The following is a 24,993-nucleotide window of genomic DNA, read 5'->3' as shown; positions in this document are numbered from 1 at the left end:
GACTTCTGAGCATCCCTGAAAAACTGCTCGGCATGTCTCGATGCTGATTGGTTGAACTTAGAGTGGGCAACAATTTTTTTCTGCCATCTTGAGTTCTTCTTTAAGTTTCCTTAAAAACATTACCTTCAGCAACACAATTTTTTACATATATGTGGCCACAACAAACAGCAATGCAGCAACCACCTTAGTTCTTCTCGAGCCTGCACCTCCGATTGAAACAGAAAAAGCTAAATAATGCGGTGTTCCAGTTAATATTCAAGCCATTGTCTGCCTGTCCCGTGTTCCTGCACTAGAAAGGAACCAAGTAATCTTTCAGAAACTGAAAGAAAGGATTGTCAACTACGTGTAAATGTTACAATACCAAGCACAACAAGCAAGCAAAATAAAAAAATCTTTTATTTATCTTTCAATCACTGTAATTCACCATAAGACAGGTCCCATCTCACTTCCTGCAGGCTCTTCTCAAGCCTCTACAATTGTGAAATAAAGATGTGATGTCTGACTAGCTTGTAATCGTTAGGCTACCCGCCAAGGATGTTGATGGAGCACCCAACGTATACACAACAGCCAACAAGCAAACCCAGCTCATGATGGTGGTGGGTAAGAATACCGCCTCAGCTCCAAGACGGTTCTACCCCATGAGAGCTTAATTGTGACAAAGCTCTTGTCACTGCAGTCTTAATAGAAAATATTCCGCTTCTATATGCATCCCCCTCTGCGGTTTGCCAAAGCATTCTATATTTAACCGACTTGCACAAGCGTGCACATAGCTTCTAGCTCAGGGAAAATTCCCGTGCCTGGCTGTGGGCCTAGCGGGAGACCTCAGGATATGAATGAATCATGTACCAGTGAGCCAGACCTTTAAATCAAACCATCCACCTACCCTGAATCAGACCGTAGCTAACACATTTTCCTGGTTCAGATCCATTGAGCACTCCTAAACACTGCTTTAGGTGAGGTTAAAAACCAGACAAGGGGTAATGAGTGTGATGCACCATAGGGTAAGCCACATATAAAAGTCTACAGACATAAGCGATATAAAGGCCAGTTTATGGTCTCTCAGTGGTACTTCTTAGGGCGGCACGCTACCCAACCGCAGCAAAAATCAAGAGTGGATGTAGCTGTTCTGAACGGCCACACTGGAAGATGTGGAGGCGGAGGTGAAGTGAAACCCTGCCATCCTACGACAGCAGCAACAGCTTTTGACTCTTGCGGAAGACATTCACAGTGTTGCATTTGGTTGTTCACAAGAAACATGATGGCAATAGTTGTGCTGCAAACGAAAAAAGAAACGAGATGAGTGTGAATGTCAGAACATCAGTTTTGCAGCATCGTAACCGGTGAGACAAAGATACCCTTAATCCAGTGTCAGAAAGGTGTGAGGGGAAGTCGTGTCCAACCATCAAACAAGCACTTCAGAGTGAATATAATGCATGCTTAAGGGCAAAGAGAATGGCTGTCAAAAGATTCAGCACGATGCCTAAAAGAAGGAATTTTCTGACAAAAGCGCCAAATCAAAAAGAAGAAAAAAAAAAGATTGTGACAAAGAATACAAAAAGGCCGGAATTTCTTAGGTGGTATAAAGCAATGTAAACGGGAAAAAGAGTCAAGGAGTACGACGGGCAGGGAGTGTTAGAGAGGCCACCCTCCATAATGATCTCTGAGCTCCCCCTAATTGGCCAAATCTCTGAGTGGGCACCCTGCACACTGCACCCTGCTCTGGAGGACAGGCCGGGCAGAGAGCAAGAGAGAGGCAGAAGGAAGGAGGGAAGGAAGGGGGAAACATTTACAGACACAAGGGGGGGTGCCATGAAACGGTTGAGCTATGCGAGTGTAATGAATTGTGGGGTTGTACATGAGCAGAATTGACCTAAACCCCACTCCCTGATCTGTACTTGCCTTAATTCCACCTTCAATGTTCGCTTACTTTCACAACCCCCCTGTAAATCTATGAGCAGCTGAATCGACCGAAAGTTTGAAAAATACATTTGGCTTCAGACGATGACACAGCAACTGCTTAGGGCGGCTGAGGGACCCTGTTTTTTGTACCAGTGTGGCCAATGAAAGGATGAGAGGTGTGAGAAAGGGAAGAGTGCTCTATGAGGGTCTCTCCAGAGGACTAATTTATGTGGGTCCTGATCAATGGGTTAATTAAGTGGAGAGAGGAGAAAATGGACAGGGCAGAGGCCTGAGTAACCGGAGGCAAAGAAGAAAGGGGGGTGGAAGGGGAGATGGGTGAAGGTTAAGAGGGTGACACAGAAGAGGTAGGCAGATTTTGTGAAGTGAAAATTTAAGGAATAAGGAAACCACTCCCATATGTAATAAACTAAATTTAGTGGGACCATCCATTAATTCTCTAATGGAAATGTCCTCATGTTAGCGTTGACCATAAACTATTGTCTCACCTGCTAGAATCAATATAACCCCACCTCTTTAGATTAGTCAAAGTGCTGCAAAATGAGATGTCAAGAACACAATCTATGTTTCAGTCTTTCTGAGACCTTTGAAAAATCAATTCACATATTTACTTGTCAACAAAAAACTCAATAGGAGGAATACATAAAGATGAACCCTATTTACAGACAATAAACCTTTGTGGCTGCTATGTCCTCCAGAATGTAAAAGCATGTCCTCAAGTAAGAGGATCCTTTCAAATGTGTTTATTCTCCACAAAAAAAGAGAGAGAAAAGGAAGCAGTGGGAAAAAAAATAATAGGGGTAGGAAATCCTGCTGACTCGCAGCCTTCTCAATCGACGGCCTCTTCTCCTATTCCCCTTCATATTTCCAAATCCCTTGAGTTCAAACCTGAATGGAAAGAGATTGTTTCATGTTGGCACAGAGGGAGCTCTGGTTGCTTTCTTCACAGGTCTTTGTCTTTACAGCAACAGCCCCTACTGCACCCCTATTCTGTCCACCAAAAGCTATACACGCCTACGTATATCCCTGCAAAGCAATCTCACCACTCATTAGCTGTTAGCACTAGCGTGTGATCAAGGTTACACTTCCTTACCCTGGCTAATTAAGGTGACAAGACCCTATCTTTCTTCCTATAACGATAAGCTGTTCCAGGCTTCAAATGCCGCCTATACATTTCTGTCCCCTTTACCGCTTGCTCCCTCTAATTGTATTTCTAATCTTCTATATTCCGATTGTGATCAATCTTGCCTTTCTAAAAATCTGTTACCATAATCGCTGCAAAAAATTGGAAAGTTTTATTTACACTTTTTTCTATCTTTTTAACACTTAAGGTAAATTCCAGACAGTCAGAAGGGACATAAGAAGGGCACTGCACAGGGAACACGAGTCATTTTCACCAAGATACTGTAGCCTGAGGGTAGCAGATAAGTACACTCAATAAAGTTCAGTACGAGTCAGAACACTGACATTTATGTTCCTGGTGCTGTGAGCTGCTACCTGTGAAAATATAGTCTGCGAAAATCTGCTCATGCGGGGTGTTCGGCCCAGGAGTGATCCACACAGATTGGAATTTAGCTCCTCTTTCCTGCTACCATTTGTCAGCAGAGGAATTGCTTCAGCCTTGAGAGACAGTGTGAAGAGCTACAGATGAATGATTCAACCAACATGCATTGTTTTCTATGAAGGATGGAGAATACACATGCCGCATCCTTAAACATAGGACAAAACAAAAAAGAAAAGTGCCTTTAGTTAAAATAAATCAAAGGAGAAAAGCTTGCCAAAACGTTCTGAGGCGTTTCCTCTTTAGTGTGTGCACAAAGTCAAACCTTTTTCCGTTGTGTACGTGTTCAAGCGCACATGCGTGTCCTTGCTCATCCTGAGGGGAGTTTTTTTTTGCTGATTGTGACAATAACAGCGATGATCATCGCCCGCTCTGCATCATCAGGTGCGAAAGTGTAACGCTGCCATTCTAGTGCTCATTCATCACTGTCTTGCTGCTGTTTTCTTTCATAACCAACACACACACACACACACACACACACACACACACACACACACACACACACACACACACACACACACACACACACACACACACACACACAAAAACACACGGATACCAGCAGAATATAGCAAGAGGCTGACAAGTGAGAGACATCCTAATTCACTACGTAAGAACCGACTTATTCTTTTCATTAGCATATGCCATCAGGACAGCTGAAGCACAGCAGCCTAACAATGCATCAACTGGAGATAGATATCACATGGAAGTAGTCGAAATAAAAGTTGTATTTGTTTAGGGGACCAGACTCAGCTCTTAAGGTGACACTAAATATGTGACATGCTGTACTTGTGCCCACTGACTTTCATGCCTGAACAAAAAAATGTCTCAGCGGTGGTAGTATGATGATGAAAACAGCCCATTCAGAGCTCCTTCAGGCAGCACTCCAAACAGCAGCAGTAACCCCTGGGAGACGGACAGCAGAGACTGGTATCTCTGCATCCTCAAGGGTTGCCATTAGCTTGCAAGCTCTGGCCATGTTTCAAAACCAACCACCGCAACCCACCGTCACTTTATGTCAACAGATGGACATCAAATGGATAACGGCCGAGGCTGGGCTACGGGACAGCCACCGGCTATGCCACAATGGAGGCTCATTATGTTTGACTGACTGAAACCCCGTGCTCAATGTGTGTGTCTGCAAGCTACCTCAAGAGAGAAATATGTGTGCTTTAGAACAACCTGCATCATTATACAGTGCAGCTACAGTGAGGACACTTCACCATGTTGGCCAACACAGCCACTGCTGCTGCTGCTGCTGCTGCTTCCACTGCCAGCCTCACCATTCAACTGGTCCTTCTCGAGCTAGTTGTTTGGGCTCCAGCTGACAGCTCATACTAATGTATGTGGTGATGTGTCAGCTCATACTAATGTGTGTGCACAGGAGGGAAGAGGTAGCATATAGCAGATGTTAAGAGTGCAAAATAAAGATGGTACTGTTGCAATGTTATGGCATATCTCTCCCTTTCTCCTTCTCCCAGCTGTACAGTGTGCTCCGTCACTGTTTGCTTCTCTGAAATGCTCTACTATTTGCTATTAAGCTTGCTTGCTCTGCTCTTTCTGATTTTTTTTTCTTTTTTTGCGACATCTGTGGTCACTTGACTTTCAGAGCACACTCTCGCCTCCTCCATCTGTATGTGTCTGGTGTAAGAGGGCAGAATTGCAGCCTACCTGTCTCCACCTGCCCACCGACCTGGAGCTTGTTTGCAATGCTGAAGGTTTGCTGGAGAGTACTCGCAAGGATGTGACCACTCCTGACCTTGAGATTCTGTCAATGCCATAACTCACTCAAATTTCTCCATGGCCCCGTCAATGGAGAAATGTAGCACATGGTGTGATCCACTGCAGTGCTGTGTGCGTGAGAGAGACAGTACTAAATCTAATGAGTAACTCAGGGGAACGAAATAAAAGCATATTTTCATAAGCCCATTAATCTCCTAAGTTATGTTGCTGGGAGATTTGTCTGTAAAATCCATACAAAGAATTGCAGAAGGGTATTAAGGAACAAATATGAAACACACAGGTAGAATCCCCATGGATGCACCAAAGCAATAGATGCAAGTTACCAAGCTCACCAGAGCGCTGAGCTGCACTGCTCAGAGCAACACGGATTCCTACTGTCAGTCACTCTGATTGGCCAGAAAGCAGGATGTATTTAATCCCAGCTGTTGCTGACTCCACTGCTGCTGATTCCATCCAATCTGTGTCATCACAGAAGTATGAAATCCCATTGTAGCATTGCACCTCTGTTCTGAACGAAATTGCTTGTTTAAAAAAGAAAAAAAAACTCCACAGTGGTTTTAATCTTTGCAGGTTTTCTATTACAACAGGAAACCTGGAGGTGTAGCCAACCTGCACTGTCAAACCAAAGCAGAGGGGAGCTAGCAGTGAAGAGCTGGCCGACGGGTGTTCTGGGAGGTTTCTTACTTTCTCTGTGTCTTCCTTTGGCTTTTATCTCAATGACGAAAGGAGAGGAGTAAAAGTTCATTGATCTTGGCTGGTGGTCAGCCTGATTTTAGCAGGGGGTAGCGAGTAGTGGAGGAGTGGTGATGTGAAGGTTGTTGCTTCTGTTGGCTGGAGACTCTGGAAGTTACCATCAGGGGGGGGTTTTGTATCAAAATTTGTCAGTGTTCGACCTTGATATAACCTTAATGAGCCCACCCGGGACAACACGGAGCAGCACGCCTCAGGGTGACGGACAACATGAGGCTTTAAAGACAAACAAGAAAGACGGTGAGTGAAAGAAATGACAGCTGGAATTTATAAGACAAACAAATGGCAGAAAACACTGCAAAATAAAGAGAACTAGGAGACAGATGGATAGACAGAAGAAGAAAAGAGTTGAGACAAATAGTGAGCTCCAACCCCTTGTTTCCATCTTGCACCCCAGAGAGCAAAGATCTTTTTCATCAGCCTCAGACAAAGAAGAGAAACGGGAGACTATGGACACTGTGGGGAACTAGCACTAAAAGATCTGCAACAAAACAGACACACTGACAGGCTAAACAAAGAAGATGGAGGTATTTAACTCAGAGAAGAATAAACCAAATAATTGTTTACCTTTAGCACATATATAGACTGTGTAATACTAACTAGACATAAGGACTTCCAACTCAATTATAAATTGTGGACAATCTTGATTTGGCAAGAAGATCATTCAGAAATTTCACAGACTGCTAAACATCACATCCTGCCTTATGTTTCTTTACTTACAGGTTAGCCAGGTGACTGTTGAGGCAGTCCTCACACAGCTTCCTCTCCAGTGAATCTACTGCAACTCCACTGTTTTTGATTGCAGCTGGCGACGGTAGTCCTTGTTCTGCTCTACACTGCTAGCTCAAGGACCACTCTGCCCACACTTTACAGCAGGTGGGAAACTCGTTCATGTACCGTTACAACAAACTCACCTAAGCTGCAGAGAAGAACACGGACACCATAAAGTCTCTATGTGATGAAACAGTTCACTACCGCCGCCAACTGCAGTTGGAGTCGGTGAAGTTGGAGTCCTTCTGTGGGATGGCAGACTCACTGGAGAGGAAGCTGAATGACATTAAGGATCACTACAACAGTGGCCTGGTCAGCTTGCAGGTAGAAAAACATGAGATGAAACAAGCCTTTGCTGTCTGCTTAGCCGTAACTGAACTCTCAAAAGCAGTATCAAAGCATCACAATAAAATCAGAATGGAAATAGGATGCATAGATTTGCAATTTGGGCCTTTAGCCTCAAGCTGAATTGACAACTTGTGGAACCTGTGCAGCCAGAAGTGTAATTAATCATAAGATCGAAAGGAGTTCAACTAAATCTGTGAGAATTGTGATTCAGATCACTGATCATCATTTGATTTTCTGGCAATAAAACCCATCCCTACCTCCAACTTTTGCAGACGATTCTCTCAGTTGCAAAAACAAAACAAAAAAAGAGAAAGAAATAATCAAGACATGCTAATGCTTAGGTTTGCTCATTTTGAATGTAATAAAATATTTGGTCATAATGATTTCATGTCAAGATTCAGCCCAGCGCCAGAGAACATTGTTTAGTGAGCTTTATCATGAAGAAAAAATGCAGCCTCTAGCAATTTGGGCATCGCAGCAGTCGATATGGTGATGTCAGTTGTTTTTTGATTAATTTTACCAGTCTAATATACAACGACACATACAAACCAGTGGAAACAAACAAAAAAAGACCTTCAGGTTTAAAATCTTCGCGGGGCTTATCCTTCCAAAAAGATGCTGCCATAGCAACGACACACACTCCTTTGCAAAAAACAGTCGGGCTCCCTTTGAACCAAATGAGTGAATCTGCCACAAACAGACAGAGAGGAGAAACAAATGAATATGTCAATGAAGAATAAAGGCAATAAAGGAGTCAAGCAGAGAATATACGGTCTAACAAAAGAGTACGGTCTTTGGCGAGGGAAGGAAAGAGTGCAAAAGCAGTTTAACGTAATGGATAAAGAGCAGTAACCCACACATGACAACAGATGTATGTAAAAGAATGGGTGGTTACATGTGGGGACTGTTCCTTGCAATTTTTAGAAAAAAAAAAAAAAGAGCATTCACTGTTGAGCTATTTCATTTTTCAGCTTTCTTTTAAACCAGACAGACAGAGAAAAACAAGGTTTGGGAGTTAAGTTCAGGACTGATACAAATGAGGTCACAGCAACAGGTACCCGTCAAAGGATCTGATGAAATGCTGAACACCTACTCATAGCTCAAGTCGTCCCACAGAGACATATTTTGGTTTCTTCAATAAATCAGGAGTTCATTAGGTGCGTGTCTGTCTAACACACGGCTTCAAGTCACAAATTCTTCAAATGTGCAAACAGGTTCCCGCAATTATTCAAGATTCTTTCAATTATACAACTGCTAACTGTACAGTTTGTCACAGTGAAACCTTTAACTTGGCTGAAAAGCAGAAGCCAAATTCACGCTGTCGGGGAAATAAAATTCTGCCAGCAGTCCTGAAAATACCTTTCTGTGCCTTCAAAGCAATGACTGACACATTTAGTTCCCTCCTTAGCGCTTCCCATTAGAAAGAAGATATGAGGAACAGCACCTCCCTGAGGACTGGTGTGTTCAGCCAGACTTTGCTTTACTAATTCATTTTGACTTTGCTAAACAAACATTTAATTTCATCAGCATTCATCAGATGAGTCTCCAGCTCTCCAGTCAACATGTCAGCTGTCATAATCCCCGAGATTTTTTATGCAGATGACATCTCTCACCTAAAATTAGCAGCAACCCCTGTTATCTCCAAAGCCAGAAAACATCCTTACCCACTGGGAAACCTGACGTCACTGACTCGTCTATTATAAAAATAAACAGTGCAGGATAAAATTAGCAGCAGTCAACTGACAGGTAGGGCTTCAAAGTACTGTGAAAGTGTGATTGTGATGGTCATTTCATCTCACCCTGTCACAACATCAAGCACAGCCTGCGTCTGTTCACTGCTTAGCGACCCGCGCTAGGAGACATCAATCTGCCCCGCGACATGTTTTGAACCCTTCAGTCCCAGCTGCCTTCAGCTTTGCTGCACCTTGCCTGGGAGGGATGGCATTGAGCAATGGCTTCACGGACTTTGCATGCATTTGCTTAGGGACACACACAGAGATATAAAAATGAACAAATTTCTGCCTGCAGGATTCCCACACACAAGCGCACACTTAAAGTGATGCGCACAGGCCTCTTTGACAAGCGTACCTTTCCTTTGTGTTTCTATAAGACGATTGTAAATCAGCCCCTGACAGCAAATGTATAAACAGAATATGCTGTATTACATTGCTGCAGAAATGCCCTACGATGTCTCCCCCTCTCCTCCATTTTTTTCCCTCTATCCTGTGTACACATATTGCTCTCTCACACAAATGCCTGCAATCGCTCAACACGCTGCATTAGCACGCCACCTTTATCCCCCTTAAACACCTCCACAGTTCTTCAAAGTTTCCAGCCAGTCTCCAACGAGATAAATAACAACTCCTCTGTGACAACATCTATTTAGCACAAGGACAGTCGCACATTTTCCCCCCGCCTCCATTAAAATGATTTCTCCCCACAGAGGAGACGTCCCTATCTGCTATATAGGGCAGGCTAGCTGCCGAAACCAAGGAGAGGAGCTGAGCTGAGCGGAGATGCCTTCCCCTTCTAGTCGCCGCAGATAAGAACAGAGGTCTTCTTGTCCCTGCTGAATTCTATCATCTAGCAGGCCCTGCCGATCCGAATGCCCCACAACACCAGCCACAGCATATAAATGTGCCCCATTCTTCGTGCTGTGTGTGTGTGTGTGCACTTATTTGTGTGTGTGCGGGGGCGAGCATGAGGAGAATATGTTCTCATGGCCATGCCATTTCCTGAGGTCTCTTGAGCATAAAGACCACATGATAAGATGCTCAAATTAACTTGAAGGATGATTCAACTGTTGAAGGAGGAACTGTGTGTGAGAGAGAGTCGGCAACACATTAGGGGTCCCCTTTGCACAGTTTCCCATGCATTCCTGGCGCCTTCAATCTTCCTCCAGATGATGCACAATTAAATAAATGCACAAAGACCAGCGAATGTGTAATAACCGATAAAGCCCCGATGCACTCTGAGAGAGGCCCTTTGATTAATAAGCCACAGATTCTGCATGTACGAGGACACAGGAATGAGCTCAGCCTGACTGAATAGCAGCCTCTGTTTCTCTCATTCCGCCAGAAGAGCTCTGAGTGCAGGTCCTCATTAATGGCACAGCGGATGCATCTTCTCCGTTACTGGGGAGAAGCTCGGATGCACGGTTCATTCACAACAGATTTGACATTTACCAGCACATAAATATACATACATTTGTGCAGAAACCTGCTGCAAATACAGTACAATGACATTCATTTCAGAAATGCTTTGGGAAAACTGCAAACACTCTGACAACATGTATTAATTACATATTAATTTCAAAATGACATGCAGATCATTAAAAATATGTTTGTAAGAAAGGCTTTTAATAATATTTCAATGTAGGTATAAAGCCTTGAACATGCACACACAATTAAAAATGCAAATTTTAAGCAAACTGGAATCAATAATTATCAAGAATAGAATATTTTAGTGAGATTGTTTTTGATTAAGAGCAATTTCCTTGAGTGAAAATTAGCATTGTAAACCTCAGCCTACCTGTTAATTTGTGATCCACCGGTGACCAACGGTGTTCTCTTCCTGAGCTTTCGTCCTTCTCCTCCTCGTCCTCTTCACGAAACCTTCCGCCGGTTAAGTCATAGGAGCAAAAACAAAAAACAAAAAAGTGCTTATTTCTCAAAGCAAAAAATAACAAAATTTTAAAAAATGGCCCCTTTCACAGCACTATACCTCGTTCAATCCAACCGGGCCGGCAGGTGAGACTGACATGACTGAACAGCGACAGAGAGGAGGCTGGAAAGCAAAATAAAAAAATAAAGCTGCTATACTGCATTACAAACAGCTCCTGTCCGAGCAGGAAAGCTCGGCTCGGCTCGGTATCCGTCTCCTCCAGCACGGCGATAAATTAATTAATTTCTGACAGTCCGGTTTGTCACAAAAAAAGAGAAAAAATGTCTATTTTTTAAAAATGACACCTTTAAACGACCAAATAACTCGGAAATGTCGGCGGTTACTTGATTACCGGGAAGTGTTACCTGTGCTACTCAGTTTCAGAGCGTTTTTTTTTTAATTATAGGATAAACTCGTCGATAAATCCACAATAAATCCCCCTCAAAGAAGTGAGGCCGGACACCGCGGTGCAAGCCCCGGCTCGCTGTAGCTCGTCTCGGTAACGGCGGTAGCTCCGGTGCTCCGGCAGTTTTGGGGAGAAAGACGCTTCTACTACCGCCGCTGATGCTGCTGCTGCTGTGTGGATGCCGTGACCGCCTCGGCGCGCTCTCGCCAAAAAAAAGAGAAAAAAAAAAAGCACGCACGCTCGTCCCCGGCGTGTGACGCGCGCCTGCAGTGTCCTCCCCTAGCAGGCTGGTCGGCCTGGCAACGCTTTCTTCTGACCTCAATATGGTCGCTTTTTCTATTAAAATGTGTCGCGTTTACCGTCGTTCGCTGGCAGCATCCTCCGCTCCGGGGTGGAAACAGGTGTTAATCCGCTCCTGTGCGGCTACAGGGGTGTGGGGTGGGGTGTGGGGGGGGAGGCGGCAGGCGGCGCTCCATCTTCTCCCGCAGAGGGCTGAAAAATTAGTGCTGAGGAGTTTCATTTTTTCGGCATCCTTCTTCCTCTTCCTCCTCCTCCTCCTCCTCCTCTCCTGCGCTCGGATCCAGCCGGGCAGATCTGCATCAGCATGACGTCAGAGGACTTTAAAGGGATACTGGCTCTTTTTTTTTTTTTTTTTACCACATTGCATCTTTTCTTTTTTTTTTTCATGTATCATCCCTCAACCACATCTCCATCCATCAGTTCACCCTTTCAGCACATGCAAATCTTTCTTTCCGCTTGACTAATCCCCGTAGATGTTATTCATTAGGGATAAATATCACTTCCATCATTTCAGTGCCAAATGAGGCATTAAAGGATGATGCCACTGAAGATAAAAAATTATATAATACACAATAAGATTAGGATGTAGGCTACACTCACTAATCAGCAGCCCTGGTCCCTTTTGCGATATTACAGTCATTTTTAGGGTGGATTGCCGACATCACCAGCTTGCACTATTACTTATTTTATATTTTACTTTAAGGGATAATAACCATCTAACATCCAGCACGGCTGAGTCCCCGATCTCATCAGTGCAGATGGTAATGGCAGTGTGGTGGCGGCACCTGCTCCTCTGGATGCAGCACAGCCACATGTCTGTCTTATTACCGGGGTCGTAACACAGCCAAGCATCTGCCTCAGTCGCTGCAGAGCCATGTATCCACAGTTGGTAGGCTGATGCCTGCCAGGAATTCGCAGCTTACAGAGTAAAGAAACTCTCCAGCAAAAACTTTTTGCTCCACTTGCTGCTATCTGCAGTGTAAAGCATAGTGAGTGCCGCCTCCGGATTTATCCAAATGATGCACCCAGACGTCGTTTTATAGAAGATTTACTGCTTAACATCCATGCACCGGTGTTCTCTCGCTTTCTCATTTATACCCCAGGCAGGGAAGCGGCTTGTCTCTCCACCGGGGTGAGGAGCCAAGCTGTCGTCAATCAGCCCAAACATCATGTCAGCCCGTCTTGCTTTTTTACCTTCGGACACCTCAAAATACCCGAGGCACATGGATGAGGCAGAGACAGGCCGCTGTGGGGCTGCGATCTGCGCTATCAAGACAAATTGTCTTCTGGTGGTGGATGTACATTCCCTCAGCGATATCCCATCAGGCCAAGGTGAGGAGGTGGAGTGTGTGTTTGCATGTACAAGGGTGATGTCCTACACTTGATAGACCCTATCCAGGCATCACAGGTAATGGCCCGCCAGGGAGACCTGACAGCTGAGCCTGAATCAAGACACACATTCACCTCACACAACTCCTTGTGGTTTGTCACTGATGGACTACATCGATATGTGATAGCAAACACTGGAGTATCACACACAGTCCCATTTGCTCTCCCTTTACACTGAGATACACACCATCCCTCCATGCACACACGCACTTTAAGCTGTGATGTATGTTGCTTTAGAGGTCAGTTTGCCATGCAGGAGCCCCAGGGGGAGCTGCTGGTCTGTAGAGAATTCTCCTGTGGTGTTTACGTGAGTTCTTAAACACCCAGAACACCACTATAGTTGGCGGTGCTGGATGATTGCAGTTGTATGTATAAGTGACAAGTGAAAGGACCACTTAAGTGACCTTGGGGCCTCTACAAACACCCACCTCACTCTTCATTTCTATGCTTGGATTTTGAAAAAAAAAAAAAAGCAGCTCCATAATGATACAGTTGTTGCTTACAGGAAAGAATGTGTTAACACTACTCACATGCACATAATTTAATACATTTCTGCATACAGTTATGTGAATCAAATACTACTAGGGTGACAACTAAAGTAAAAAGAAATCAGAGTAAACAGAAACACTGACATTTTTGATCAAATTTGCACCATCATCCACATGGTTGTTTTTTTTTTATTAGAGCAAGGTTGCACCATTAAAGACCATATGTATATATCAATAAATGTGGACTCTAGCTACATTAAAAGTCAACACAGCTCCACCCTCCTTATGAATTTTTAGCTGAAAAACTATTGTTACCTATAGTTTTACTTAATAACAGGTGCAGAAAAAAGAAATCAGACAAATATAAGACGGTCCTATTATTAAACATTTGGTGGAATGACCCATATGTGGACATATAATCATCTGATCTATTCAGAAAATAGTGCAAATAAACATGATATACCGAAATAAATGACATAAAATGTTCATTTTGTAGGTATTTTCAGGAAAAAAATAGATCAACTACAAGGAAACACAAAGTCTACTCCAACTTCAATCACATCTTCAAATCTATAACTTCCAATTTTGGATTTCTACATCAGGTGCCAATAATCAAAACCTCCACGGGGAGTGACACATGAAACCTGTCCTATTTAAACTGCTGACATCAAGGCTCTGCCACCGTTCTCTTTGCTACTGAACTGTGTAGTATCATCATGCCAAGATCTAAAGAACTCCCCAAGGCCTCCAGAAAAAAAGTTTGTGGATGCTTATCAGCCTGGCAAGGGATTTAAAGCCGGGGTAGGCATTACTTTATTTTGGCAACATTGGGCAAACATCCCACACTAACCCTGCAGCATATTGTAATTCAAGTGGTCTGAGACACCAGACATCTGCACCTCCTTATGGTTTTCCAGGTTTTGAAAAATCTGGCCTGCGAAGGGAGATTTTAACAAGTCACATAGTTATTTTTACACAGAGAAGATGAGACAGTATAAATAGCAACAAGGGGAGTACTGGATAAGGTGGGGCAGTGGGACAGATGGAAGACTTTCACTTAGCTTGAATCCTGTCTGATGGCACAAATAATTGTTGAAATTCAGTTTACATTTATGTCTACTGCAGCTTTTAAAAGATCCTTTGGATTATTTAAAATAATCACTTCAGTGTTGAGTAGATTTCAGACGACTGATAATTCTTTCAGGACTGTTCACCTCAGCAAACTCACCCTAAGAGCAGAGCATTTTTTTTTACACAAAGCAGCATCTAGGAACTCTAAAATGTCATCAGAGGGCTCTAAAGGTAACTCTACTGGTGTCAAAATGCGTGCATCTATGGCCAGAGGGAGGATTCACAAATTTGATCTGCACTGATGCGTCTCAGAGAAAAGCTTTTCTGAGATGTAAAAATAAGATGAAGTGAGATAAGATGAGATACAATGAGATGAGATGAGATGAGATGAGATGGGATGAGATATGAGATGAGATGAAGTGAAATATGATATGATACGATACGATACGATATGAGATAAGACATGTATGATGAGATGAAATACAATGAGATGAGATGAGATGAGATGAGATGAGATGGGATGAGATATGAGATGAGATGAAGTGAAATATGATATGATACGATACGATACGATATGAGATAAGACATGTATGATGAGATGAAATACAATGAGATGAGATGAGATGAGATGAGATGGGATGAGATATGAGATGAGATGAAGTGAAATATGATATGATACGATACAATACGATATGAGATAAGACATGTATGATGAGATGAAATACAATGAGATGAGGAGAGATACGATATATGACACAATACAATGAGCTGAGATGAAAAGAGATACAATACAATATAATAAGATACAATGAGATGAGATGAGATATGATGACATGATAAGATAAGATGAGATGAGATGAGATGAGATGAGATGAGATAAGATTGAGGGTTATAAAATGGCCAACTCAAAGGTCAAATTTGAATCCCATTGAAATTTGAACAAGCAATACATGCAATAACATCTTGGAATTTTGCTGGAATGCTGGTTAAGAAAAGTCAGAAAGCAGGTGGCTAGTAATGCAAAATGGCTACAAGAAGTAATTTCTGCTAAATGGGGCAATACTAGCTCCTGATGCCAACGGTGTATTTACTTTTCCACAGAAGAACATTATATCTGTTGATATTTCTGTTGAATAAATAACTGAAAAGTCAAATGCTCACCTTTTTGCATTATTTCAAAGAAAATCAAATGATTACTTGTCAGAATATTCACAAAAAGCCAACAAATTTCCACAGCTGTCTTTATTTTTCCAAATTACTGTAATTGCAAACATACAATACAAGCATGCACATAACACGCCTCCATAGCATTATCACACATACATGCATGCCTGTGGGTTTAATATTCCATTAACAAGAGGCTGAAACAAGTCCTACATCCTACGATATTGCAATCAAATAATTTGTTTGCTTGGAGGTGTTTGCAATAATATGTCACTGCAATCTCATAAAGCCATTAACCTTTCTGTCTGAGGCACCCAGGGTATGCAGAAAGCCCATTTTCTCTCTGCCTAATTTACTTTCGTGCAACTCGACCTAGTGTGCATGCCCACAAATCCCTACTGCAGACTGTAAGTAGCCTGCACTGTAATAGAGACTAAAATAGACCATCGAAGGGAAATAATTACCGTTTGTTCCTTTAACTCGAAGAACTGCAGTATGCACTCGTTTACCTATGTACACATGGTAGTTACAGACGATTGGGCCTCAGTGGGGGAAAAAAAGGCCTGCAAAAGTCATTCCAAATCGTTGCGAACAAATTCGGATGCCAGGAGCTTTTAATTCACAAAGCTGTTTTGGGGAAAAGAGACTGGGCTTCAGCACAGTTGGCCGGTAGCTTGCCAGGAGAGGAACTGCACGGCACAAACACTTTAAATGAATGCGCTCGTTCTCCTCCTGTTCCCGCAGCAGTGATTACCCTTCGCTCGCACAGCACAACACCGAAAGTTCAACACCTCGCCCTTTTCCTGCTCCACCTCCTGTGTTCTCACCCTCACACCTTTAAACCCTCCGACACATCGCTCCCCGTCTCACTCTTTACACTGATTTCCCCCCTTCTACATTCATCACAGGTAAATCCTACTTGACTCCCCTTGTAGCTTCGCATTTGCTCTGCCTTCTCTTCCTGCCACCAGGCGCCTGCCCTCCGGGTCGGTAGCTGGTGCTCTACCAACCTCACTCCCGCCTCCTGTGCTGCTCTTTACCTCCCGGTATTGTGCTCTGTTTCTCACATCCTCACTTATCACCGTAAGGTTGAGTTTATATTTGAGCAGCGCGTTATTTGTTAGAGTGCTGGTATTCTGTGAGAGAAATCCACAAGCAGCTACAGAAGATGTGGGACAGAATGATAAGCGTGATGTAGTGACCTTTGCTGCACTTTGACCTTGTAATTTTAATTATAATAATAGTGGAAGGAAAGGATTAAACAGATGTTATCTAGAACTGTCTGAAATTGTCGTTGCATCTTCCTGTTTCTATGGTTTATTCATCTATTTTTAGTTCATTTTTTAATCTGATGGGGGTGATGCAGCGCCATAGTTCTGATGCACAGCACGAAACCGATGTGCTGAGAGTTAATAGCTGTTGCTAATTTTCTCCTCTCGGCCCTAGTTGGGCTTTTACATACACAGCACAATTAAAATAAACAGCTTTCGTTCTCATAAAACCTCAATGCACTACAGAGATGACAGCGTAATGAAATACTCATAACAAAATGCATTAATTGTGATGCATAAGGGGGGGAAAGAAAAATAACACAATTAGTTAAAAATGACTGCAGCTCTGGTCTGACCGGCTCTGAACGTCTGTTGTGAAGGATTTTATACCTACTAGTAATTTTATTTTGGTTTGTGATGTTTTCTAGAGTGAACAGTCTAAAAATGGAGAAAATGTTCAAGTTCATATTTGTGATGTGATCTTTTACATTTGTTGTTCACTGTGCTCTGAGCTGCTCAGTTTGTTTTTGGATATACGTGGAAACAGGCTCTGGAGCGAAACATGTAGGTAAGCCTGACTGACATAATTCACAGTGACTTAGGTAAATCTGATTTAGAAAAGCCTGTTTTAGGTAAGCCTGATCTAAGTAAGCATGAATTAGGTAAGCCTGTTTTAAGTAAGCCTGATCTTGGTACTTCTGAATTAGAAAAGTCTGATTTAGATGAGTCTGATTTAGGTAAGCCTGACTTAGGTAAACCTGACTTAGATAAGCCCTTTGATTGCAAACATTAATGTTGGTTTTTCTTCACCTTGAAGTCAAGATTTCAAGTCCCCCCTCCTACCTACTTACCACTGGATTTCATTTAGTAAAAAATTGCCATCTTTAATAAATTGTGCCATTAATTATTTGAATTAAGTACATAAAACCTCCTTTAAGATAATGTGGAAATACTAATTGGGATGAGTACTGAAGTTAAAACTAAAAAGCCAGCTGCAAACATCGAAACACTTAGAGGCGTATACTTCTCAAAAGAACAAAATCTATATGCCTAAACTATATATATATATATATATATATATATATATATATATATATATATATATATATATATATATATATAAGGAGTTTAAAAATACAATACAGCTGCTGCAGCCAAAATCAGGAAGGAAAGTTGCAAAAAACTGCTGACTGAGTGAATGTGTAATTAATAGGCTTATCAATATCACTGTCCCATTGTGTATACGTTGCTTAGATGTAGATTTCCTAGTCAAGATACAGTTTAATTAATTATCATCATGCATCATAAGATTGTATAATCAAATTATGTGGTCCCACAAAAGTAGCCTCGTATAAACTTTATAAACCACACGAAAGCTGGCTCCCAACTATGTTTTTTTTTTGCAAGCCCCTAAAGCAGGCACTGTTTCCCCTATAGCCTAATAAATAAATGAACACAACAACAAAAGCTGCCAGCTGACTCACTGTTAATGCTGACGATCGTCATTAGCATAATACTGACCGTCTTCCAGTAAGACAATGCATCCAAGTTACATTAATAGATATTTTTAGCTCACACGGGAAAATGTGGCCACTGTGGCGTCTCTACCAGTTAGCATCACAACTAACTAGCTGTAGCAACCTAAGTGTACTTCCTTAACAGCAGCAATCTTGTAAAATTGAGGAACACATTATGCAGAATTTGTTTTTATTGTAATATTGTCAGGATAACTTCACAAACACAAGGCAATTTATTCACCAAAGTTAAAGTTAAAGCTGCTCCATGACACCAAACTATTCAACTTCCTGAGATAGGAGACAAAGAAAATGAGAAAATACAGAGTCCATCTGTTACATTCAAGTCGGATGGGTTCACAGAATGCTGATTAACCCTGTGAGCTCCACGGAAATCTCTCTGTATTTCACAGGAAACTGGGGTTTTCCACATTCCCACACTTTTTGTTCAAAAGCTGGATTCAAATGCAGACACATGGCAGACATAGATAAAAGGGGATCTTTATGGACTCCTGCATTCATAAGTAGCCTCATGACTGAGGTCATGCTGGAAACATGTTAGTGATTTTTGACATTTGGCAGCTTCATCCTAAAGGACCAGTGTTTCTTTGGTCTGCAATTTCTCCCTAGTATGAAACTTTTTGCCTGATCTACTAGTTTTTGGGCTGGTCAGACAAAAAGAAAAAAAAGGATAGTTGTGTCAGTCCATAAAGAGACATCAGATCACCAGAAAAGTGTATTTTTGACATATTTGTCCAGTTCTGACACTCACTATCCAACTTTTATTATAATATTTCATACATTTGCTAAGAAACAACATAATCTTTCATTTGCAATCCAACATTTGCTCTCTTTTAGCTCCGTTTTTGTTCTCTACCAACTCCCAAAGGAAATCCCTGTGTGTGCAGCTGCAGCAGCAAATGGCGCAAAATGAGCTTTTAATGCTTCATTCAGAAATTTAGGTGATGTTTTCTCCTAGCTTCATCCCAACAAGCGGCTCCTTTTATTCTGTTGCATCATCCTACTATTTATAATGTGTTATAAAAAGATCGATTTCATTGTAAAGATGGCTTTTCATCTCCAGGGAGGAGCATGCTGGCCTTGATGTTCAGTGAATTAACCCTCCCACCACTCCAGCTGCTAAATTATTAATAAATTCAATGCCAAGTAAGATCTAAAGTTGAATTTAATTAAACCAAGATACTATATTACACCACCAAAGCAGATGTAATAATTGTTAAGAGCGTGAACTTCTCCACAGAGAGACCAGTAGCTCTTCAACCAAATCTCTCGCTCAGCAAATCTCTCTCTCTGGACTCTTTTCCCACTTTCTCCCCATTCCTCCACCCCTTTCTGGCTCATTCTCACCTCAGCGGCGATATGACCCACTGCGATTTCTTCAGCTCTTCCTTCCATTTCCCATGCTCACTCCGAAATCCTCCACCTCACATGGTTACTACATTCAAGTCAACCATCCTTCATCCCTCCCTCGCATCCACTTTTCTGATATCTGTGCTCTTCAGCAAGTCTTCGGTCCCTCGGGGTCGAGGATCGGTATCCTTCTTCTCTGATCTGTAGCAGCGGGGAGTCTGCTAGATTAGTAGTAAAGTAGCTCCACTTGCATTGGTTCCCATCATATACCACCCCCTCTTTCCCTGTCTATGTAACTCAGCAAGCCGTTGCCGCACACGCAGACACACACATATACACACATGCACACACAGCCCATTAGCTGGAGTAGCATCTGCTTTTAATTGAACCCATCTGAGCACTGGCATAGTCTCCACATCCATGAATCGGCCAGCGCTAATTGTGGCGCCGCATGTCCTTTTGATGCCTGCTGCCACGCTGAGGTATGATAAAGGAGAGAACTTTACAGTGTGACTTTGTGTTCGTCATTACCTCCCCTGCCCTGAAAACTTTGAGTTTATGGCCTAGCGATCATATATGCACATGTAGTCATTATTGACAATAAAAGGTTCATACGTCGTTTCAGTACTAATGCCTGAACTGAGTGTGCGTGAGTGAGCGTCTGAGAAGGGCAACTCGTGGCTCCAGAAGAGAATCGATGCATCATCCTAAAACATACTCCATCATTTGGTGCTGTAGTTATGATAATGGGGAGTGCTGGGTTGGAATTTGAACACCGTAGCATTCAGTGACCCCTTGTGCCCCTATGGATGAAGGCCAAAAGAGTCCTAGAAGAGACCCCTCCCATAAGGATGGAAATTTCGTCATAGGATGAAGGCGATCATTCAGGACAGCTTTGTATTGATTTGCAATGACCCTTCCATCTAACGGGACAAGTGGAGCTGAACCATGACAGCAAAAACACTGGATCCCCTTAGTGTACAGGTCAAATATTCAGACTTATATCTTTCCCAGGGTGTTTGCCACACATCTAGTCACCCATTTGTTGAAAATATCATGACCATATCCCTTGTTATGCACTGCAACCCTGCTATAATATCCTTTTCTCTGTTGTCAGACTGTTCTTGCTGACAGTCTGATTCCATCCTACACTGACAGAATTGTTCTTCTTCTACCGTGTCATCAAATGTGTGCTGTTGTCCACAATTTTCAACCCCATTTACTGATTTCTTCCCCTTCAAGCTGAGCGCAGATGTCACTTTAACCACTGTTCCTATTGACTGAAGCTCCTGCCATCTGTGCCCCAACACTGAGCCCTCTTTCAAACTCACTTAGAGCTTTTCCACTTGTCATCTTCATCCACAATCAGAATCAACTAGGTGTCCTCAGCATGCCTGAATGTTGCTGCATCTGCATTCATTGTGTTTCTCTGCTCATTTATCCAGGTTTTGTCTTTAATGTGTCATCCGTCTGTGTATTCCGTGTTGCAATGCGTGGTTATGATAGATATAGTTGGAGTTAAGCTGATCTCTCACCCTTATCTGAGGCTCTTCTGTCACTTGAACTCGGAAAATGTGATACTTTCCCATTTAAGGTTATTAATAAGATTTATCGGCTTTCTTGCATCTTTAAACAAAGTTTGCAATTTAAAAAAAATTATTGTTTAAATGCATGTTTCTCATAGTTCAAAAGTATTTTGCAAAGTTTTGTGGTTAATTTCTAATGAGTAATATATATTGAGTAATTAAGAATGAATCATCAGTTGTTGCATTAGTTGTAGAAAGAAAAAAATGTTTTAATGATGCAGAAATGCATGGAAAAAAGGCACTTCATTATGCACAAACACCACTGTGAGTCCATTTGTGCAGCATGCTTGAGTGTCTATGTGTGTTTTCATTATGAATAATAATCAGAATGAGACACAATTTTACAGGTTATTAGCCAGGCTCACCCTGGCCTGATATTTGCTGAGTGTAATTGTTTTTGATGTATTAAATTCAGCCGCTGCTCGCTTTTCTTTTGTTTTGCTCGCTGCCTTGTGAGCAAAGCAACGGAGAGGCAACATAAGGACTGGAGCTGAATCGACATAATGAAAGCAGGAAGTGGCTCCTCTGGGGGAAATATCCCGATGATCGACATCTCAACGACATCACGAGCGACATCATTATTCCAGATGGATGACGTTGGGCGTAAAGCAGTAGTTTGCTTGTGATGTGTGCAACACTGGAAGTTTCCAGCATTATTAGATTAGGTGATTAGAAACGTTAATGGTCCCTGTGGGGAAACTGGCCCGGGATAAGAATTAAACAGAAAGTACTGGAGATAATAGTACGTGCAATTTGTAAGAGAGAGCGTAATGGCTAACAGATGAGCTTGTAGCTAGTTCATTAAAAAGACTGGTGATGGGAGATAATAAAAAAAGTTGGGGTACTGCAGGAGGGCGCACCTGACGGGAGTTAAAGCTTAAATCTGCACCGGTCTGTACATTTTTACATAAGCAAAGGGTCACCCAAGTCTTTATTTCCACCATATCGACAAGTCGACCGAGAATTATCAGCCAGCTTTGCAGTTGGGCTCATTTCCTATAAAACCTTTTAATCTCTTTCAGTTCATTAATTTTGTTTTAAGGCCTCCGACTTTCCTGTTTAGTTCAGTCTCTTTGCTGCGTCTTCATTCAACAAAAAAGTAACTAATTACCAGCAGCAGCAGCAGCAGCAAGCAGCTGGTTTTAAAAGAAAAAAAGCTAATTGTGTTACAGCAAATGGCTCCTAGACAAAGTGAGACCCTAACTAAAGCAAAGCTGAAGCAAAAGAGTATGAAAATTGGGCTTATATTCATTAAATGGCCGGAAACATGAATCTAAATGAGCGCTAATGTTGTTGCTGGCTGTATCAATTAGGCAACTGTTACGAACATGTTGGTACAATTGGTAGGAATACATTATGAGATGGAACTTCTAGTTTGAAATAGATTTTCAAACTGCACACTGCATATATATGTCTCATGACGTAGCTGGAAATGATTCACTGCCATGCTGTTTCTGGATAAATGTGTTTTTTAATGCGACTTCTTTTCCTGTTGTTGCCATCGTTGTCGTGCTGACGTTAACTACAGGGAAGACGGTCGCTGCTGTTTTCAAGCATTAACGTTTCACCAGAGGAGCTGCTATCAGTTGCTAAATGACACATGCAGAGAGTGATTTCTCCAACTACTGTAAATGTAAGAATATGTTGGAGTCAGACATAAATAAACTGCCTGAGCTGCTTCATGCTGGTCCAGTCACAAAAGATGTGACTTTGTGTTGTAATCATGATTTCAGGGTTCACAATAAATACACTGATTACCGGCTAATAGTTTCTCCCACTAGGCTCAGGTATGTTTAGTATATATTACTTTGGACAAAAGCATCTCCTAAATGAAACTGTAGAACTTTTAGTGGACAATACAAATTTTCTAAAGCTACAGGGCATAACTGGGGGTAAGTTTTTCCAATTTTCTTGCATTTTTCAATGCGGCAGAAAATATTTTTTCTGTAACTCAACTAGAGCAGCTCTTTAAAATAGCTGACGAGGGTAACGAAGGCCATGAAACTTTATTTTGCCAGGAGAAGAGTTTGAGAAGACCTACTGGCTGTGCTTTACCAAACAGCAGCAGCCTCAAGCAAATTCATAACAGCTTTTATAAAATGCTAACAATTTATAGTCAAACTAAAGAACAAAATAAAGATTAACCAAAAAAGCCCAACAAAATATACAGCAACACGTCACAGACTGTGTGATCTGTACCTGAAAGTGCTTTTAAGGCAAAAATAAGTGGGATAAAAACCTGAGAAACTGATTCATCACTTAACCATTCTGTTTTAAAATCACCAATTCCTGCCTCCTGGTTATTTGTATTAGCATAGAATTTTTACTTTCTTCTGTTAAAATAAAAGTCAAAGCCCCTCACACCCTTCTGTCCTCAGAATTGAGTGCAACTCTGAAAAAAATACTTCTAAAATAAATGTCTGCCTTCTAAGCCAAACTTGGCAAAAGGTAATTATGTCTTTTTTTTTTTTGCAATTATAGATAACAGCAGTAAAAAAAAAAAATAGTCTCAGTGTGAAAGCTGCATACAGATTAACTTGATAGTTAAGACAGTCTGTGGGTTTCCTGTTTTTAAGGTTTAGTAAAAAGAAAATGAGGGCAAAATAAACAATGTTTCTCCAGAGTAAAACATGTGCATGCAGCCATTAAAAATGAACCAGGGGAGTGTTGTTTTGGATGTGTTTGTATTGCACGCTGGGACTGAGATATAAATGTAGAAAAATAAGACTGATTAGGCGAGTTGAGCAGCGCAGGATTAAACCAAAAGAGACTTTGCTTCAATTTCCATCTTCCAATCTTCAGCTTCTGTCCAGGTAAATCCCTAATGAGACCAGAATTACAAAAAAACAGAAATCACTCGTGAAGTGTCGATACCACCGTTTACATTCCTTACTGATAACTCTCATCAGACTGCTGAACAGCGAGGCTTAACCTCCAATAACCAGGCCTCCTTCCTCCGTCCATATCAGATGCCTCCAAAAGCCAACAGAGGAGCCAAGCCACCCTCCTCCTCTTAATTAACTTCTCTGATGGCATTCAGGCTGGGTGGGGAGCCCATTTTAGCCAACGCTCGCCTCGTTAGAATACTAAAAGCTTCATAATGTTGAATTTACGGCGTACAAGCATCCATCTCTCCCCCGCCTAACTCTCTGCCTTGAATTTAGCTCCTGGCAACTGCCCGTCCATCAGCGCGGTGGCATGGAAACTCAAGTGTTGCTGCAGAAAAGCAAGCATTCAGAAGGGGACTCATTAGAGGTGCGAAATCGGAGCGGTGGAGCCGGATGATGGGAGGAATAAACAAGGTGAACGAGATGGATGACCTGAGTCACACGTGTAACTGGTGGGTGGCAGCTCCTTTGACAGTCGTTCCTATTTTTACAATGTCCCTCCTTTAAGCAACGGCGGTGGAAATGCTGAGGACAAATGGAGGTGAAACTCAAACAGCAAATTGCGATGTTTGATCACGAGCAAGTAAATCAAGAACAGCTTCGAGGCTCACATTTTCCCTAATAAGGTGTAAAACTTAACCAAATATCATTAAAAAAAACGAGTCTAAAGGTTAAGATGCAGATGTCACCTGTGGCACCATCTTCATTTAGCGTGTTTTGGCATTTAGCTGGAAACACTAAGTCATCAGATTTGCTCATCAGCTAAAGTACACATTTAAAAGTTGGCCCACA

The 24,993-nt window shown here is 42.1% G+C and overlaps 1 protein-coding gene across 2 annotated transcripts in view; it reads right to left on the bottom strand.

Annotated features, from left to right (window-relative positions):
* Positions 1–11,720, bottom strand: part of nlgn2a (neuroligin 2a) — a 199,204-nt gene extending 187,484 nt beyond the window's left edge. Inside the window, exons 1-2 of one of the 2 annotated variants that reach the window (XM_051943594.1) lie at positions 10,814–11,719; positions 10,622–10,704 (exon numbers count right to left, since the gene is read on the bottom strand). The gene's annotated coding sequence lies outside the window, so the exon portion shown is untranslated. Of the gene's footprint in view, positions 1–10,621 lie in introns of both variants that reach the window. The other variant, XM_051943595.1, reaches the window with a different exon arrangement.
* Positions 11,721–24,993: the final 13,273 nt, after the last annotated feature.

The sequence above is a fragment of the Acanthochromis polyacanthus genome, chromosome 23 (genome assembly GCF_021347895.1).
Source record: "Acanthochromis polyacanthus isolate Apoly-LR-REF ecotype Palm Island chromosome 23, KAUST_Apoly_ChrSc, whole genome shotgun sequence".
Lineage (NCBI taxonomy): Eukaryota > Metazoa > Chordata > Actinopteri > Pomacentridae > Acanthochromis > Acanthochromis polyacanthus.
Note: the sequence above shows the minus strand (reverse complement) of the source record. Positions and strands in the feature narration are given on the sequence as shown.